Source organism: Balaenoptera physalus, assembly GCF_965194825.1.
Source record: "Balaenoptera physalus genome assembly, chromosome: 7".
Taxonomy (NCBI): Eukaryota; Metazoa; Chordata; class Mammalia; order Artiodactyla; family Balaenopteridae; genus Balaenoptera; species Balaenoptera physalus.
Window position 1 is genome coordinate 109,204,371 of NC_138886.1, and position 19,149 is coordinate 109,223,519.

Genomic DNA, 19,149 nt, shown 5'->3' on the forward strand with positions numbered 1-19,149 from the left:
CCCAATATTCCTTCTATTTCTGTGACTCTAAGATCAAGAGAAAGGGGGAAACAGATTACGTTGTTTTCCCACAAACTCATCCTGTGTTCCCAATCTGTTCTCCTCACGTAGCCAGCCCTCCAGTTCGATCCTTTGTAATCTCTGTTGCCACCTCTCTGTCCTCATGTGCGGAGAAAATAGTTCTTTTTCATCTAAACCTTAGAATATGACTTGTACATGAGATATCCTAGTGAAAATGTTTTCCCAACCTGTTGTAGCTTCCTGCCCTTTGTTTGAAAAGAGTGAAACAACACGGACTTTACTTTTTGACCTTTGAGCATTCATGAGGGAGACAGAGGAGCGAGGCAAGAGCGAGGAAGCCTGGGAGAACGCAGGCCCATAAACCGCTGTCATCATTTGAGCCTCTAAAAGGGCAAGCCTGTTGCTAAGGAAACTGCTGCTCTGGGAGGGCTAAACACACAGTGAAATCGCAGGGAAAGAAAGGCACAAACAAGTCAGATGCTTGGGGGAGGGGTAGCACGAAGCAGCCTGAGAACTTCTAAACCTTTATTGCTGGGAGCACATCAAAGGCTGGGGGGAAGGGAGGTTGACAGGGTAGGAGGGGTTCAAGCATCCGTATGCCTTCCTAGAATATAACTAGCTGGAATTTAAAGGGATCCTAGACTCTTCTGTGAATTTAATTTTGCCCAGCGCACAAGCAGGAAGACAAAGTGGCTGTTAACTTTCCATTAACCTTCAGGAAGTTTATAGCAGTTTTTCAAGTTTAATCACCTTCATTTGTAATATGCCAGATCATTAGAACAGATGTACAATGCTCAAAAGCATCTTTTGATTTATTTTGTGCTTGATGCTTACTATTAATGGGGTTAAATAACTATAGATGCAGTCATTTTGGAAATTATGTGGTGTGCTTTTTAAAGAATTGCATAACTCTCCACCTTTCTTAAAATAAAAATTATGTTCTTAGTTAGAGAATACGTTTGACACTATTTTCTGTTACTCATTTGTAACCAAATGATTCTTGAGTTGCTTAAGTGAAGAAATCAGCTAAATTAAGAATATTGGAAATATAATTTTTAACTTTCTACTTAAAAATTAAGAACTATAACTTCAAAGACATCTTCTATTGTTATAAAATGTCTCCTTTTTACACCAATGAAAAGTTAAATTTTTTATATAGAATGAGTTGGCACAGCATCTAACATGGACAATCTTTGGTCTTTCCATTGCCCTGGCTTGTAAAAAGATCTGCTTGCATCAATAAACATTTCCTTCCCTTCCATACTCTCTTCCAGAATAAAATAAGTCATCAGTTCGCAGCTATGCTATCTAGATTGGTACATTATTGAAGTTGGATTGTTGCTTAGAGAGCATGTAATCCAAACTTTTCATTTAACATGTGATGATATCTACATGCAACTTTTGCTTCTTCTTTCTGGGGTCATTTCCAAACCCATTTATGAATAGGTATCCGTAAAACTCTAAGATTAAATTCATGTGGATACCACCAACACACCTAAAATTTTGGCTTTGAAAATATCCACCTCCTTGTTAACATCAGCAGTATCCACAAAGATTTTTTTTATCTCAAGGGGTATTTTACCAAAATAAGCATGTGCAATAGAGCCATAGAAATTTTAAAATAAGGATAATTCTTTGTAGGTAACAGAAAGCTAAGTTGAGCTGCACAGCATTAAATGAGAAGGCAGGGACTTCCCTCATGTCCCAGTGGTTAAGAATCCGCCTGCCAGTGCAGGGGACACAGATTTGGGCCCTGGTCTGGGAAGATCCCACATGCCACAGAACAACTAAGCCCGTGTGCCACAACTACTGAACCTGTGCTCTAGAGCCCACGAGCCACAACTACTGAGCCTGTGTACCACAACTACTGAAGCCTGTACACTTAGAACCTGTGCTTCGCAACAAGAGAAGCCACTGCAAATAGAAGCCCTCACACGGCAATGAGGAGTAGCCCCCACTCGCCACAACTAGAGAAAGCCCGCACGCAGCAACGAAGACCCATCGCAGCCAAAAACAAATAAATAAAATAAGTAAATTTATTTTAAAAAAATGAGAAGGCAGCAGAAAAGTCAAGAAGCATTCACCCACCTTGTGCCCAGCATCATATGTATAGATACACAAAGTAGAGTATGTGTATCTGCAGGTGTGTGTGGGTGTGGGGAGGAGAATGAAAGAGAAATCAAAGATATAAGCCTAGTCTGTTGGAACCTAGAATCCAACCAGGTTACTTGAAGGAAGCCAGCTCATCACTAGTAAGTGTTTTGGTTCAATAGGTGTTTACTTCAAGAGATATTAAAGTGAACATCAAGTGTGTACTTTGATGAACTCAATGTACTATTACCAAATGCAAGTTCATGTGCCTGATGCATAGTCAGGCCAAACAAACCAAAACGTTGGAGTTTGGAGCAGAGATAGGGTTATTGCAGGGCCATACAAGGAGATGGGTGGCTAGTGCCCCAAAACTCCCAACCTCCTAGAAGGGATTCAGCAAGGCATTTTTAAAGGCAAGGTGAGGAAGGGATGTAGTTAGTTGTTGCAAACTTCTTGGTGTCGGAATCCTATGTTCTTACAGCTGTTTACGTAGGTAAGGTCATGATGTTCCTGTAAACCTCCAACAAGACAAATATTATTCTCTGTTCTGCAACTTATCTCTATATGAATGGACTCTTAAACGTCAGAGCCCTGAGAATAGGCTATCCTCTATATTTCAGGCTACAGGCAGAATTCTTTTACAAAAGGTGCAGACCAGCCATGACTAAGCACAGGCAACAAAGTACAAAGGTTGAAGTAAAAGGAACAGATCCAATATGGAGTCAGATTCGTTCTCCCCTATTATAATACCAGACCCTAAACCCTTACCCAAACTGACCTTACCAGACTTCATTGTTCATAAGGTCAGTGTTTGACTTCATAACATAAACGAAGGATAATTTTATGGCAAAAAGCTGTTTGTTTTCTTTTAAATTGGTGCTGAATTTCTAACTCAGTATTTTTATGGAGATATTTTGAAAGAAGCTCTTGAGTTCTTAGTGATATTACTAAGCAGTCTTAAGAAAAATCAAACAGACAAGCATCCTAAATGGTCCTAGCTGATTTAAGTTAATTGTGAAAATGAGAAGGGCAAGAGTGCCTTAAAGAAAAAGGAAGATAGAGTAAAAAGTAATTTGAAAAATAAAGGTGGAGTTAGAAAGATATCTGAGAACATGTAGATTAATTAAGAAAGTCAAAGGCAAATAGAAGTGGTTCATTCATTTTTAAAAATTCTTTTATTCATCATCCAACAATTAACTGAGGTCTGACTGAATTCCAGGCACTGTGTTAGGTATTGTGTGGAAATATAATATTAATAAAATACAGTTTCTTTCCTCAGATAGCTCACCCTTTAATATGTGGACTAAATACAGAATTTATGCCAGTAATAATATATGATTTTATATGGGGCTTATTTCCTGCTTTATAACATTTAAATATGGGGAAGTATTAGAAACCACCTGTTATAATTCCTTTAAAGAAAGACTAAGATAACATTTCATGTTGAAAACCAGAATCTGTTTTACTGCTCTGCTTGTTTGGTCAGTGATGAACTTCTGAAATGCATAAGCAACAACAAAAATATATGTTAATAAAGTTTTAGAATATACAAAACACTGCCACACCCATTATCCTGTCTGATTTGCACAATGTCAGTGCTAGATTTATTACCTCACTGCATAGATATAGAAGTTAGGACAAAGAGAAGTAAGTGGCTTTCTCAAAGTCACTTGGCTACTAAGAACTAATTCTGCAGTCCATATCTTTGGAACACAAATACTCTTCTTTTTATAATCCTGGAGCTATGTGTGCAGTTTAATTTTCTAAAGAATATTTATTCTGATTTTAAGAGTATTATATTGTATGCATTTTAAAATGAAAATAATAGTATTATTTCATTATTGATTATTCTTTTTATTAGTCTAAAATATACACAACATAGTGCATAAAATACACAAATCTTAAATGTACAGATCAAGGAAAAAATTTTTATATATCCTGTAACCATCATCCAAATTGAAGTACAGAATACTTCCACAGCCCAGAAAGCTCCATCATATAGCTTTTGAGTTGATATCCCCTTTCCTTCTCCCACCCTGACCCTCACAAAAATAACCATTATTCTGACTTTTATCACCAGAGGTTAGTTTTGGATGTTCTTGAACTTTGTATAGAGTCTTACTATATATTGACATTTGTGCCTGGATTTCTTACTCAGTATTATATCTGTGAGATTTGTCCATGTGGTTGCTTGAATTCATAGTTTTTTTCCTTTTTTATTGTTCCACAGTATTTCATTATACTCTATAGTATGAATATATTATAATTTTAAAATGCTTGCTACTATTGATGACTATTTCAGTTTTTTCAAGTTTTTGGCTATTATAAACAAAACTTCTATGAACATGTCTTTTGGTGGACATACCCACTAATTTCTCTTGTGTATATACCACTGAGCAGAATTGCCAGGTCATAGGGTATACGTGCTTCTGGCTTTAGTGGGTGCTGTCAAACAATTGTTCTAATTGTTCTACTTTCTCATCATCTTATGCCATTGTCAGTCTTTTTAAATTTGGGGGCCTCTGTTTGTAGAGGTATCTCATTGTGGTTTAAATTTGCACTTTCCTTATCAGTACCAATATTGAATACCTTTTCATACATCCATTGGCCAGTTAGAAATTCTCTTTTGTGCTTATGTTTAAACATTTTTATATTGAGTTCTTTGTCTTTTCCTTGTGAATTCATGGGAGTTCTTTTATGTCATGGCTATAAATACTGTGTTAGAGTATGTATTGCAAATATCTTCTCCCAGCCTGTGGCTTACCTGTTTTTCTCACTTAATCATGTTTTTGATGAATGAACATTCTTAAGTTTAATGAATCTCAATTTATCAATTTTTCTTATATGGTTAGTACCTTACCTTTGCTTCTCTCAAGTTCATGAAGATATTCTACAATGTTTTCTTCTAGAAGCTATGTTGTTTTACACTTAAACTTTGTGTCTATGATACATCTCATAGTTATTTTCTATATATTGTGAAGGAAAGGTAATTGGATGGGAGAAAATACCTCATTTTTAAAACTTGTTTTTTCCCCTAGCTTACAAATAATGTTGATAATTCTTTCAACTGTTTCCATTTACTTCTCATTTTTTTCAACCATTATTAGTTGCCCATCCTGTGCTAACACCAGAAATACAGCAGTAAGCAAAACAGACAAACATATCTTGCCCACTTATATTTCTCCTGTGAGTGTTCTTGGTCATATTATTTTTCTTTTTTTTTTTGCTTGGCTGTTTGCAATTTTTTTTTTTATTTGTATGAGTGCTTTTTATATATTTTTAGGTTCTTGAGCTTGTGTTGTTTGTTGATTATTTTTTTTTCTCAGACTTTTCACTCATCTTTTGACTTTATGGTGTCTTCTGATATTCAGAAAGTTTAAATTCTTTCGAGGTACAATCAATCACTCTGACTTTTTACCTTTTGGTTTTTACCAGGCTCAGTGCATCACTTAGAAAGTTTTTCTGTGATCAGAGAAAATCTGACAAAGACTAACTTAAACAAGTAGACCCTTGCTCTGCTATATCACAGGATGTTTGGGGATAGATAGTCTGGGGCTGGTGGTGGAACTCCAGGGTCCTTTCCACTTTTTCTCTTCTATCATTTTTAACACAAGAGCTGTTGTTTTTATGCTAATTTATAGTTGCCAGATGACTGCTGTAGTTTCCTATCCTGGGTTCATACTTCAGGCAGGAAAAAAAGGAAGCAGAAGAGGTAGCACTAGCAGATGTCTGTGTACATCTCATTAGCCAGAATTGTGTCTCATGTACACAGAAAGGCTGGAAATGGAGTTTTAGTTTTTATAGTCTGTATAATAGAAGAAGACAGGAAATAAGCTAGAAATGAAAGATGGATAACTCAGTATATACAGATGCTAAATTTAGGAAAGACTCTGTGGTGGATTGTCAAATCTTTACTAGTTGCCTTTAATAATTAACTGTTATTTGTCCTATTATATCTGGAATTTTCTCCAACCTTGTATGGATACACCTGCTCCACACTTATTGCTTGCTCTTGTGGAGGAATTCTTAAGTTTTTATGTCTTTGCTTCTTTCAACTCACCAGGCTAGCTGTTGGAAACCTTTCTTTTGTTTCCCAGAAAGTGAAGCTATAGCTTAAATCTGTGGTTCCTCTCTTGCCCACAGACCTGCTCCGTTTTCCTGAAAGCACTTTGTTACAGGTGCTCTCTCTCACTGCTGCACTCTGGAGTGTGCCCAAGTAGCCGGCTGCAGAGTGGGAGGAGGTGTAGGTTTAGCACTTTGTGTGTTGGGTGTGCCTGCAGACCTGAAGGGGAGGGGTTCTCGGGGGAGGTTCTCCCAGAGGCTTGTGGGTGGACTTCCTGCTGAAATCCTGAGGGCAATCAGCAAGAACTGCATCTCTTTAACGCCTTTTGATCTTCTTATCTGCCTCTTTTCCAATATCCCCCTTCCCCCAGCCATGGAGTTCCCACCTCAGTGTTCTGGGTGCTGCTGGAGAGAAACATGTTTCTCCAGCAGCATCCTGCACAGGTTGGGTAGCTGGGCACTCACTCACCACTTTCCTTTCCCTCTCAGGAGAGGTTGCTGCTGGCTAATTCAGCCATGTGCTTTGTCACCCTGCAGGGAGGCTGTGCTGGCAAAGTTCCTCTTAACCTCTCCAAATGTATCCAAACTCATGTGTATATATATATATATATATATATATATATATATATATATGGTTCCAATGGCATGCTGGAATATTCCCTCTAGAAGGATGGACTTCTACAAAATCTCTCTCATCAGTAAGTATCTTCTTAAGTCAACACTCTTCAAAATTTCCCTGACTGTGGGTGAGAAGGGTTGGGGTGGGTTTGCCAGTCTTCCTCGTTCCATAACCTGAATGGAGGTCTGTCTGTTTACTACTGGATGCACAGCTGGGCAAGATTCCTCCCTGGTCCGTCGGCTTATGGTGCTGGGTCCCACAGCTCCCACAGAAGCACTTCTGTTCATGAAAGGATGCCTAGTTAGTTGTTTAAAATGGGGACAAAGAGCATGTTGGATGAAATAAAAGTTCTAATGACTCTTCTTGAACCCATTAGGGATTTAAAGTTGCAGAGAAAACCATCACCTAAAAATCTTATGCCACTGTGATGCTGACATCACGGAGAACATAATCATTAATTAGATAATTATCTTTTAGATCAATTAACAATAAGAGAAATAAAAATTTTATTTTACTCTCATTTATTCTTTCTCCAATGCTTTTCTTTTCTTTACATGGACCCAATATTTGACCTATATCATTTGCCTTCTGGCCTCAAACTTGTTTTAACATTTTTTTGTAGAGCAGATGTGACAGCAATGAATTACCTCATATTTTGTTTTTCTGAAAAAGTCTTTATATTTCCTTTGTTTTTGATAGGTAATTTTGCTGGATATAGAGGTTTAGGTTGGTTTTCTTTTAAAAATATTTAAAATAGTTCATCCCATTCACTTCTTGCTTGCATGGTTTTTGATGAGAAGTCCACTGTAGTTCCTGTCCCGTTTCCTCTAGAAGTAAATTTCCCCTCCACCCTTGCCTTCTTTAAATATTTTGTCTTTGTCTTCCTGTAGTTTGAATACAATTTGCCTAAATATAGATATTTTTGGTGTTTATTCTGCTTAATGTTCTCTGAGCTTCCTGGATCTGTGGTTTGATGTCTGTCATTAATTTTGGGAAATTCCAAGACATTATTCTTCCTTTCCATGGCTGCAGAACTCCCAATCTAATTCCTGGAAGCCCTGAGGCATGTTAACTCCGTTTTTGCCACTTATGTGAGATAGGAAGGCTAAAGGGGGCTAGAGCAGGAGGAATACCCAGTAGTCCATCTGGGATAAGGCTCTGGAAAAGTTTCTTAACTGAGAGTAGGGCTGTATTATGGAGAGGGAACTGGGCACATTTTACAGTGATTATTCTTCCGTTCTCCCATCAGAACCACAGGGAGGAAGTGTTCCTTGTAGTAAAACCCATGAAATTGTATGTGTGTGTGTGTGTGTGTGTGTGAGGGGTCTCCTAATACTGCATTCCCTAGTAGTTTTCTTACTCTCACACTAGCCCACATTCAGGCTCCAACAATTCATCCAAATTACCATTTAAGGTTCCTACCAGGTTATGGTTCCAGCATCTTCTGCAGCAGGTAAACAGATTTCAGATATGGCTCTCTGGATATACTTCTCTTTCAAGATTTTGAGGTGATGGTTTTCCCTGCAACTTTAAATCCCTGATGGGTTCAAGAAAAGTTATTAGGATTTTTATTTTGTCCAACATGCTCTTATTGTAAGGACAGGAGTGATGACTTTTAAGGTCTTTATTTGCAAGTTAAACCATTGACACTTATTGCGAGTAAAGCTTCTGCTACTTAGCATAGCTGAGGAAGGGGAAGAGGAGCTCCTCTTTCTTGAGTTACTCATATCATTTTCATCTTTATCCTTTCCTATTATTTCTAAGAGAAACTCAAGTTTTTCTCTTTCTTCATAAATACTATTTCTGTAATAATTAATCAGCTTTTAATTGTCCCAATTATACTTTCAAAATTAAGTATTCTTAATTTTTGTTAAATTTCCAAAAAACATATTTCTTGGTCTAATGATTTTTCATTTAAGTCAGTGTTTCCATCTGCTTATTTTAATACTTCCTTGAATTTCATTAAAAATAAAAAATTAAAGATGTTCTAACAAGTTCTCTTTTTAAAGCAACTATTTAATGAAAGAAATACTAGTTCTAATTTTTTAGATTGGTCCTTTAGTTAAAAATGTAACACTCTTTTCTTATGCTTGACTCATCCTGACAAAGGGGGTCTAAGCTGGTCTAATTGCTTATCAAGAGAGTTCTGTCAGCAATTAGGTGATTCATTATTGGAATCTGTCAGGTAAAATTTGTCTTTACTTTGCTGGAATATAGGTACATATAAGTATATTGTATACAGCTATGAAATATAGCTACTGTTATAGGGTAAGGAGGAAGCTATAACTAGCAATATCTAAGTATAAATCTTTGTCTTTGGGACAAATTATTTCTTTAACGGGTTTGTGATGGCAACCTTCTTTAAATGCCAGAACTCTCTTGTTATGACATAGCCATGACACCCCCCTGTCATATTTAGCAAGCAACCCATCCACGCCTAGGATAAGCTAGAAGTAATCCTTGGAATAGGAAGTTTGCTTTGTCAAAACTCTAGTTTCTCTGATATGTCTTTAAGACCTTAGAAATCCCAACACTTGCCCTAAACAGCTATCCCATAAACATATCACTCTAAATTTAGGGTAGCAAAGACTGGTGGTTTATTCCATCTATTTCCCAGTGGACGGTTAGCCCTCCTCTACGATTAATCTGAAATTGGCCAACTCTCCATCTCTGCTTTTATTTGGTGTATAGTCCTCTCATTTTCTGTAATCATATAGATTTCCCTTTATTTCCTTTGTCTACTGTAGAAAAACTTGGAAGCGAACAGAGAGGAGGATGGTTTTTAATCCTGTGTGCTCAGATTTCCATCTAGATCCTTAAATCTGTTTACTCTTTCCCCAGTCTCTAGGTTAAATCCCAGGTTTGAAGCTTTTCAGATTATTTGATGAATATCATACTGTCAGTGTATTTAAAAATTTTAGAGATTAACAAAGTAGCCCCATCTATGTTAGAGATTACAACCCACAAAATAATGAATTTCAGTTTATCTACAACTAGCTGTCTCCTTACACTCAAAGTGACATGTATCTTACAAAAAGTTCTCTGTTTTGAGACCATTTATATACACTGAGACATCTCTAAAGCAAAACCTGAATATTTGATAATTATCACTGGAAAGGCAAATGTTATGGACCCTTCACTGTGTGTTAGTTTTTATAGTAGTTCTTTGCATGCGTCTCACCTTAAAATGAAATCTTTCATGAGATTTAGCTCTGAAATTTCTAATTTTGCTATTGCAAAAGGTCTTAAGGTTGGAGGATTTATCATAACGCAATTTTGCTGAGCAATTGTCAGCCTGGAAAACTTGCTGTCAGAGAAAATTAGAAATAGCTTCACACAACCAAATTAAGAACGGAATTTGGCAATATATTTTGGTTGCCTGCCCAATATTTAGTATTACTTCAGGGAATGTCTGCTTTTAATGAAAAATAGATTTGCAGAGTGAAAGAACATTTTTATTTTCTCCTTTATCAAAATTAACGATACGGATTAAGAATAAGGTTGTAGTTTTGCATATTTTTCTTGAATATTGCAGATATTCTCTAAAGTTAACACATTCCACGTCTTGAAGAAGAATACCCTTATTTTATCCCTCTCCAATCTACCCAAGACTAGCCTTGAATAAAATTGTGAAGGAACTGAAGTTTATTTCTGACTATTCTAGAGTAACTAAGAACATATGATGCCCGTAAAGTCAGAGCGACCTCTAAGTAAATCTTCCTGAGCCTTAGTTCCTCATCTGTTAAATAAAGATAATATTACCTATGTCATAAGATTTTTGAGAGGATTAAATGAGATAATATATATAAAACATCCAGTATTGTGCCTCTTACTGAGTAGTAGCTCAATAAATGACAGTTTTTAAAAATTATTATTTATTAATAAATGCAAGTTCCCGTAGCCGATTTCTTTTCCTTTGGTGCCTGAAAAAGTAAGTAAAAGAATGAAGTAAAGGGAAGCAGTTTAGGAATAACAAGAGACTAGCTGTTTTGACTTTGAACTGATAATTAGAGTCCTGGATCTGTGTTTCTGTTCAGCAATTTTCTGTTTCTACACAAAACAAAGCAAATACCAACAACAAACAAACAAATAGAAGCACACACAAAAGGCTTTGTACCATGGCAGAATACTTAATAATAATAATCAATAAGTGTGTACGGTAATCAACATGACAAAATTATGTCTGTGATTCACAGTGGAAAGTGCTTCTCAATTTTAATTCCAACAATTTTAGAAATTTTAATGACCAGATTTTTTTTGTCTTGTTTTTGTTGTGGTTGATCTGTATCTATCTGGATGCCTAAATGCATGGATCAGTTGCAGTATGGTCCTTTCAATGGAACTGAACCTTTCCCTGAGCATGTGCCAGCATGAGGTGCAGACTGGAAAAAAAGAAGAGCTTTTATGAAATGAGTGATTAAATTCAGTTCATTGCATTCCGCCCATTTTCCCCATTTTTTGGATCAGAGCTGTGGTTTGGATTGAGTTCAGAGGGAGAGGTTTTTCAGAAGTTGAACTGTTTATATGATTTCAGGAATTTGTGTAAACCCACGAGTTGTTTGCTGTAGCCTCCTTTTCTTCGCACTTCTTTTAGAATAAAGTCCGAATCCTTTTAACATGGCCCATAAAGTCTCTCCTTTTCTAGCCACATCTCTCACCATCTTCCCCTCACCCTATGTGACTCAGCACTTCTCAGCTTTGTTCAGTCCTTTGAACCTGTCATATCTTCCCTTACATCTAGACCTTCACATGTGCTCTTTCCTCTGCTGCGAAAATCCTTCTACACCCTCTTTGCTTTGCCTTCAGGTCTTCAGGTCTCAGCTTACATGTCACTTCCTCCATGAAGCTTTCTCTGATAACCAAGTCAGGGTCAGCTCCCCTCCTAGGTGCTTGTACATTTACATTATAGTAAAATAACATACTGGCTGTTTGTCTATAATCCTCACTGTTCCTGTATTCCCATGTGGGTGGAAACCATGTTCATTTTTGTGTCAAAGACAGTACCCAACACGTAAGAAGAACTCAATGAATATTTGTTAAATCAATATACTCGATCTGTATCTTAAATACTAAACAGGAGGATTTTGTGAAGGTACATATGTTTTATTTACCCCTTAGCTATTTCTAGTCCTTTTTTCCCATGTCTCTATCATCCTTTTCTGGAACTTGGGTTTTAAGTAGAATATTAAGAACCTTCACAGATAGGTATGTTTAATGGTATTGAGAACTTAAGTTTATAATGTATATGATGAGAAGGCAACATAGCTTAGATGTTAAATGCCAGATTTGGAGTTAGGCAAGCCTGTGTTTAAATCCACCCTTACAGGTGCTGATTCTCAGCAGTTTACCTTATCTATGCAAGACTTGGTTTTATCATCTACAGAATCAGAATAATGATGCATTCATTACTCATAGGATTTCATGACAATTATATGAGATATCTTATATGTATTTGATTTATTGAGCATTAGGGACTCAATAGAATATGAGCAGAAGACCACTTAATTCCTTCTTTGTTTCCATCATTTCTTTAAAATTGTTCTGCTCACTTCTTCATTTCCCCTGATTGAAATCTCAAACAGATAAATGTGTTTCCTGATCATTCTTTAGTGTTAGCATGTAGTCTCATTTTTCAGGTGTTAAAAAGTCCAACCCATTTTAATTTCAAAACTTTCATTTCTCATTTAATTCTGATCTTTTTTCCTGTGTCCAGCTTGAGGTTGCCTCAGATTAGAAAAACGTGGTTGGGAGAAGGTTCTGGGGGAACTTGTTCAACATTGCCCCACATTGTTCTTTTCCTCTTCCTCCCCTCATTCACCACACTGCCTCTGCTCTTGCAGGGTGAAGCCTGGAGAAGGGAAGACCACAAAAGACAGAGAAGCTCTTTCTTGCTAGCATAGTTTTACCTGGTATTGGTGCCTTTCTAGCGTGGCAGAGGAAAATGCTGGCCTTTTCTCTCTTGTGCTCTTTTTTTGTTTCTCAGAGGATCTTGTTCCTGGGAATCTTCCTTTTGCTCTTCCCTACGTCTTCATGGCTGGTTGCTTAAGAGCTCCTTCAGCCCATTTCTATCTACTCCAAATGACTTTCTTGAAGGTGACTTATCCCTCCAAGCCTACCTTTTGGACAGGGTTCCTTTCGAGTTGACTCATGTCTGGTTCCCCTCCCCAGTGCCTACGTCTCTTCTTGTCCTTGAAACTCTAGAAATTCTCAAGGTGAAAGATGTTCTTAACGGGACCCCACCTATTCTCTGTCATGCCAAGCTTCTCTAAACAGCTTCTTTCCTTTACAAGTTTTTGTTGTTGTTGCCGTTGTGGAGGTGGTTATAAGTCAGGTAGCAGCCCCCTCCCCCAAACTTTAGAGAACCTGTGTCAAGATTTCTGAAACTCATTTTATTTGGATGGGGATGGGGTGGGAGAAAGGAAAAATAGCATCTTGAAATGCTCTTGCTAAGGAAATGCTGACTCTCCAACACCTCTTCCCCAGTTGTCAAGCATTCCTGGTTGTGTGTGTCCTCTAGGTGTCCCAATGTTTGCTAAGCCTGTTTGCCGGACTACCTGTTAGATGATCTGGTATCTCTCTTTAGAACTTTGGCTACTTATGACGTTTTGGTTTCAGGTTTGGGGAACCAACCAATATTAACATGATGAGAAAACATCTCGTTTGATATCCTGTTGCATATGTCAAGTTTACATGTAATATAGGTAATTAGTAAGTGGTGTAGTAATTAGCTTGTTATTAAAGCAAAGCAGATGTGTCAGCATCAATTCTGTCATATTGAGTCATTCTCCCTTTTAAGGATGGTAGGAAGATTTAAGTGCTGAATGTTAAATAAAATGAAGGATGAAAGAGAACTATGTCTGTCTATGCCATAATCACCACCTAGTAGCTTTCCATTCCTGTTAGAGAAAGAGGTAGGAGGAAAGGATTTCCATTTCCTCACATATATTGGGATTTGATTCCACATGCTATTTCTTTGGCTTGGAATCTCCTCTCATCTACCCTTTGGCCCATTTGCTTAGAAAATTCCTATTTATTCTTTAAGACATAGGAAATGTTTTATTGTATTTTGAAGCTTTTCCCATTCTATCTCCAGAGTTGGTCTTCCTTCATACTCTTATAACACTCTACGTAGACCTTTATTGGACACTTGGAAAATTGTATTTTACATTTTTGTATTCACAATATTCTTAAGAGAAAGAACTACACCTTGTCATTATTTCTCAGGTAACCAGTATACTTGAGGGGGCCCAAGTTGGCTTTCAATAAAAATCTATAGAATAAATATATCACAGCTAATTTGCTTATGTTGGCTCTCTAAAATCAGAATGTTAAACACAAGTTGGAATATGCAATAGAGCTTTGACTAAAATGTAATATTGGTGGAAATTTTATGGTTAGAAATATATAATACTCTGAGAAATATTTATTTCGTGTCCCAGGTATAGCCATCCTTTCTATTGTTCTTATCAAGAAACATTTAAGCCCACTATACATCTCGTGTTTCACCCACCTCAACCTTAAAAACCATTCCAGGTATGCCAACAGTACTTTTCAAGAAGCAGAGCCAAAATATTAAGGCCTCGTTTTATACAATAGATATATTGGGGGAGATATTTTCTAATTTTGATACAAGTTTTGTAGCATAGTTTATTTGTATTAAGACCTTCAACTATCAGTGGAAATAATAAACTTAACATTTGCAAAGAATGCTCCTGTTTACACAAACACTATTATAGTTATTATCTCACTTATTTCTTAACACATTATGAGGTGGTGGGTTTATCATCCTCATTATAGGAAAATCGAAGCCCAGAGAGTTTAATAATTTGCCCAACAGCACATAAGTAAGAAGTAATATATAGGTTCATTATTCAAATCAGTTCTCCTGACTCAAGGTTCCATATTCTTTTCATTATACCAAGGCTCATTTTGTAAGCTATACAATTAATAACAACAAAAAGATGTACATATGATTTATCTGGAACAGATCTAATGCATAATCTATTTATAGGTAGTGTTATCAGGCAGCCAATATTCAATACAAGAAATGATATTATAATATTGTTTAAATGTATACTAAATTTTCATATTTTTATACACTTAATACTTTAAAAAATGCTTCAGTTTCTCCACTGCTTCCTACAATAATCCAACTCTGAGACTTTTCCTCCTTTATTATCTTAATAACTCATAAATATTCTAAAAATAGATATAAATTCAAGCATTTTGTGACATTTCATAATACAAAAACTCGATTACAAGGTTCTGGGAAAGTGAAACCATAAATTATAATGCCATGTATAGATTTGAAACAGAGACATATTCTCTTCTTTTAGTGGTAAAGCAATTGTTCACCCATTTATTCACTAATTAATTGTGCTTCTATCATCATTAAGGAACAGGCTTTAGACCCACAGAAGACACTAAAATTAATAAAGTTTATCCTTTGCTATCAAGTGCCTTATATCAAGTACCTTCACATATTTGAGATTAAAATATATGACATAAACTTATACGATTCAAATATTTAGTAGGAAAGGATAAAAGACTAAAGAAGTATTGACGTTCTGTGGAAAGAGAGTAATACCACCTCAGGGAATCAAGAAACACTTTAGGGGAAAGAAGACATTTGAATGGGACCTTGAATGATATAGGCAAGTGAAAACAACATGGAAGAATCTTCTAGTCTCAGTGAATAATAAAATCAAAGGCAAAATATGAAAGCCCAGGCTGAGTTTTGGAAATGATTTGCCAGGTCATAGAATGTATGAAAAGGAGTACAGGAAGATAGATCTCAAAAGGTATTTGAGGCCAGGTAGTGAAAAGCCTTGAATATCAAACAAGGAGATGGATTTTATTCAGTGCACCATGGGGAGCTACCAAAGGATTTTGATTAGGAAAGTGTCACAAATTGGGAGCTATAATCTATAAACCTTTTGATATTTAAAAAAAGTAGAAGAGGCATCAATCTGAGTGACCATAATTGTAGATCTGATTATGTCATCCTTCTTCTTAAATATGCTTCAATGATTTTTTTGTCTTTAGGAAACAATGAAAATTTAACATTTCTGAGAAGACCCCATGTTCTTTCTCTTTTTTGCTTCTCCATATGCCTTCACTTATCCCAACATGCTGTGCTTGCTCATTCAAGATACCTTTACATATGCTATTTTCTCTGCCAGGAAAATGCTTCCTCCGTCTTCTTACTGGACTAACTTCAAGAATATGTGTAAACGTTATTACTTCCAGGAGATCTTGTAGTCTCTCTATAAAATAATAAACTACCCCTAGCTATGTGTCTCCATAGTACCATGAACTTCTGTTCTGATGCTTATTGTATTTTATTATAATTAATTGTTTAATTTTGTCTTTCCAGTTATATTATAAGCTCTCTGGGAGCATAAACTGTGTCTATCTTGTAGAATTATGTATCCCTAGCACAGTGCCTAGTTCATGGGGGTTTCTTTACAAATATCTGTGGAATATATATGTGCGTACATATGGAAGAAATCCACATATGAAAGAAATCCTAGAGTAGCAGCAAAGATATACATACTATCTTATAGCTAAGAATGAAGATTATAATAGCAAATAAACACTTTAACAAGTTACCTTGTATGTCCTTCCTTATATAGATTAGAATGACCAAGCTTTTTGGTTGAGTGAAGTCAAATCATATATATTTCTGTCCACGGTGCTAAATATTAATATTTTGCCCTTGAGAACTTTTATTTCTCTGGGATTTGGGGAGTGGGAAATGTGCTTCTTTTCTCTTGTGCATGAATTTACATGGTTGTGCCTCCTATCAACATGATCATCATGTCACCATCATCATTATCATCATTATCACCATCACAGCAGCTCTCATTTTCTGATCGCCTACAATGTGCTAATCTTTGTGCTAAGAGTTTTATTCATCTTATTTCACTTAATTTAAGCAACAATGTAAGACAGTCTCTGTTTTATTTAATGGGGAGTTGATAGTGTTCATTTATCCCATTAGCACCTCCCATCTATACCTTATCAACAGGTCACCTTTCTCTCCAGGAATGAAGCCTCTCATCTGTGGAATTCCCTTCCTCAATGGACTCCAGAGTGTCCTAAGCCATCTGTTCCCCTCCATCACCACTCCTACCCAGTCCCAAATCTACCCTCTTTTCTCCTTGGCCTCAGGCCTCAGTCACTAGGGGCAGACCTCGGATCAATGAGGCTGAAGAAGGGTATGAAGGGTATGAAGAGAAGTGCTCCTCCTTGGTCTGGGGCCAGCATCAAGCATCAGAACTCTTTAAGGTGGCTCTTTCTCCTCTTTGATTTTTATAAAAACAATGTAAAATGGACCAAAGGAGAAGGTGTTAGGTCCATAGATAGCTAGGTCTTAGACACGAGGTTGGCATTGAGAGTGAGGTAGTACTCAAGTTCACAAGGTGATAGGAGCAGATCCTTGTAGGGACATGAAATGAGCATAATACTCAAATAGGAAAGGGATAAATAGAAAGGAGTTGGAATAGAGACTTGCAATGGAAGCTAAGAATAAAGCCTAATTAGATGAACTGAGCCTGCAGTGATGGTGAACCAGGAGGAGCTTGAAGATACTCTTAAGGACCAGGGAGAGGCTAAGATTTATGGTGGAAGGTCAGCAAACAGAGCACTGAGAAGCTGGGGCAACAGCAGCGAGTGAATTCAGGCAAGAATACTACATTCACTGAAAGGAATCATATCTAACTCCTAATTTGAAACAAAAGGGGGTTTACATTAGATGCAGTGGCAGAAATATTTATGTATATTTTACTTCATTTGATCCTCAGAACAACTATAGGTGATGCTGTTGTCCCATTTTTTCATGTTGAAAAGCACAATTTGCAACATGATTCTTGGTTTCATACAGAAAGTGTGATGTTAAAAGCATGAGAAACTATGGTGAAACAGCAATTTCCTTTTTACTGCAATCATTTTAGGTATGAGCACTGTCACGTCACTATCTTTCTTAAGTAGCCAGAATTCCTAGAACTGGAAAAAAAAAAAAAAAATGAAAAGAAAGGAAAAAAGAAAGAAATCCTGCTCAGCCACTATCTGATGGCTGGAAGTAGTTTTTCCTTAACACCATGCCAGAGAACATTTTTGCTCTGTGAGCTGTTGCTATGCTAGCCTTAGCCCTGGGATCAAACACTTTACATGTGTTGGCCCTGGGAGAGTGCCCATCTCCCTAAATGTTTGGTTTAGTAAAAGCTAGTGTTTGAACTCAATGATGAGGTCATCTGATTGACTATAGTTAATATTAACATAGACTGGGGATGAGTTCAAGAATTTGGAGCTCTCCCTTATATTCTGTGCCCATCCCCCAAAAAATTGTGTATGGAGAAGATGAATCTGGGTTGTCCTTAGAATAAGTCTATGCAGCAAGCAAGGTTTTGGATAGTCTATGGCCAATATCTATGCGGCCTGTTCCCTTATAGAATTGTCAAAACTTACAAAGCAGAATCACAACATTTGGAGGACAGAGAGACTATTGCAATCTTGAAGTTTTTCCACCCATTTACCTACTTCTTCATCATGCTATCAGGGGACCGAGTGTCACAAATGTCAAAATATTTTTTTTCTCCCTGTTGGTGATCAATCAGACAGGATTTCTTTGAGCAGAGAATCATTTTGGCAGGATGCCTAGCATTGTGTTGATGAATGAAAGTTCCTAGATTATAATATGCACCTCTGTGCAAAAAAACTATACTGCAATATGTAAAGTTACACATGTAATGAGAAAAGAACTCAATGGAAAATTTGGAACACTAGTGGCTCTGTTCTTAAGGTCTATCAGAAGTTTTTTGCCTTCAGGCAATCATTTGGGGTGTCTTATATTGAGTGGCAAAGGAACTTAATGAGTACACTAATATGTCTTTATCCTTGGACTGTATTTTCCCCCTGCTTAGGAAAATGGTTCCCTCAAGATTGGGATAATGAGCCAGACTTCTGTGGTGAAGTAAAGGGTCACACGCAGTGTAGGTGAGATCTTGAGAGAGGGACTCCGAGTTGCAAAACTTGGCTTTATAATTTCTAAACTGTGAAACCATTATATTCAACCTATTACAGTATTCAGACCCCTCTGTGAAAGAATTTTTTTTTTTTAAACCAGGAATCTAAAGGACTACTTTAGAGCCAGAAAACATTTTTCCCATCACAATCATACGTGTGAAAGTACAATCAGGTTAGAAGGCAGTTGATGAATATCTGGGATCAGGGAAAGAAGAGTTTAATAGAGCTTTCCATGTATAAATAATCTCAACCTCAAACTATTCTGGATGCCTGATATTGACTAGTGGGAGGAAAAGAAAAGAGAGATTAGGTAGAGAAGGGGTGGAAAC

General features: G+C 36.8%; 1 protein-coding gene across 2 annotated transcripts in view; it reads left to right on the plus strand.

Annotated features, from left to right (window-relative positions):
• Nucleotides 1-19,149, plus strand: part of LOC309664082 (uncharacterized protein) — a 327,420-nt gene that overhangs the window by 88,689 nt on the left and 219,582 nt on the right. The window lies entirely within an intron of this gene.